General features: G+C 27.4%; 1 long non-coding RNA gene across 1 annotated transcript in view; it reads right to left on the minus strand.

Moving 5' to 3' along the window:
* Positions 1 to 6: 6 nt before the first annotated feature.
* Positions 7 to 1,527, minus strand: part of LOC111630975 — a 2,678-nt gene continuing 1,157 nt past the window's right edge. The window contains exons 2-3 of the long non-coding RNA XR_002757617.1: positions 333 to 457; positions 7 to 234 (exon numbers count right to left, since the gene is read on the minus strand). This is a non-coding gene — a long non-coding RNA (uncharacterized LOC111630975). The remainder of the gene's footprint in view (positions 235 to 332; positions 458 to 1,527) is intronic.

Below are 1,527 nucleotides of genomic sequence, written 5' to 3' on the forward strand. Positions count from 1 at the left end.
GGCTAATTAATCCAAAATGAACATCAAGACAAATCAAACTCTGAATGCCAATTTTTACAAAATTTAAAATTAAAATGGTCCCGAGAATATAAAAGTAAAGTAAAGTAGTTCACTGACCATTTATAGAAGAAAATGTTGAATGCTCTTTGTCATAATGGAAATGTTTGTTAAAAGATTGCAGTGACAAAGTTCAATATCAACATTTTCTAAAGGAAGGTGTGTACAGCAGATAACCTGAACAATTAAAAAAGAACATTATTTAAAATTGATTCTGAAATATGAATAAATATAGTAATGATTTAAAATAAATGTAATCACTTCCAGCCACTTACCATTGAGTTGATTATCCACAAAGTAATTTCCATACATACATGTCACGTAGCTGCTCTATTGGTATGTCAGAAGACTAAATGATGTCACACAACTCCTGGCTTTAAAGGCTCGCAATCAGTTAAATCTATTAAATATGTAAAAAATAAAATGTCAGAATTATCAATGTATTCAAGAGTTACATAGAAGAGTTGAAAAAAACAGCTATTTTTAATATAAAAATAAGCAAACAAACATTAAAATTTTAGTTAAGCTTCATTTTCATATGTATTAATAAAAATTAAACCATATGCTAAGAGAAATATAACAACTTCTTTTAAAAGAAATGGTTTATTTAAAATTGTTGCATTTTTTAAAATTTAACATTCGGTTTAGCAAAAATAAGTGTGTTAGTTACAGCTTAGATAGAACTGCTGTTTATATAAATGACATTCTAGATGTTAATGCAAATAAATTAATTGTAGTAGTGTGATTTGATTTGTGTAAAGCTGTGGATTTGAGTATTGTGTGTTGTTAAGATATGTACTTTGAATGAGCAATGGTGTTAAATTGCCCCAATTAAAAATAATTCTTAATAAGGAAATATTACAAAAGTGAAATCTTAATAAGTTCAAGTTTTATTTGTATATATAAAATCAATTAGTTCTTAAATTGGGGAAGAAATTGTTCATCATCACAATAATACAAGATAAAATTTACTATACAATCACACAAAAAATTATAAATAACACATCATATATACAGTATTGTTATTACATATTATATTATATATCCAGGGTGGCCAAACTCTTTGATAGTTTGAGCCATTTTTCAAAATTTGAAATTTTTCGCGAGCCGCAATTAAATACATATTAAAAAGGTATGCAAAAAATTCCAGATACAAATTATATCCTTAGCAAGAGTGATGCAAATTGTTTCCTCCAGAGCACAATGTCAACTGTCCGTTGCAATGATAATTTACAAATTCAAAATCGGTCTGAAGTCAGTCGATAACGGACGATTACGCCACTGTTTATGTTCGTTCGCGCAGTTTTCAATGAGTCATATCATTCTTAACTTGGACGGAAATGAAATTTGTTACAACGTTGCACTTAGTCTTTCATATTTGTTGTTAGTAATTTAAAAGACATTTTGAAACACATACGGAACGATAATATTTTTTAAAAATATAATAACACAAAAATGAAAAGGGAACTC

Source organism: Centruroides sculpturatus, unplaced genomic scaffold (assembly GCF_000671375.1).
Source record: "Centruroides sculpturatus isolate CEXI.00-Female unplaced genomic scaffold, Cexi_2.0 scaffold593, whole genome shotgun sequence".
In the NCBI taxonomy this organism is placed as follows: domain Eukaryota; kingdom Metazoa; phylum Arthropoda; class Arachnida; order Scorpiones; family Buthidae; genus Centruroides; species Centruroides sculpturatus.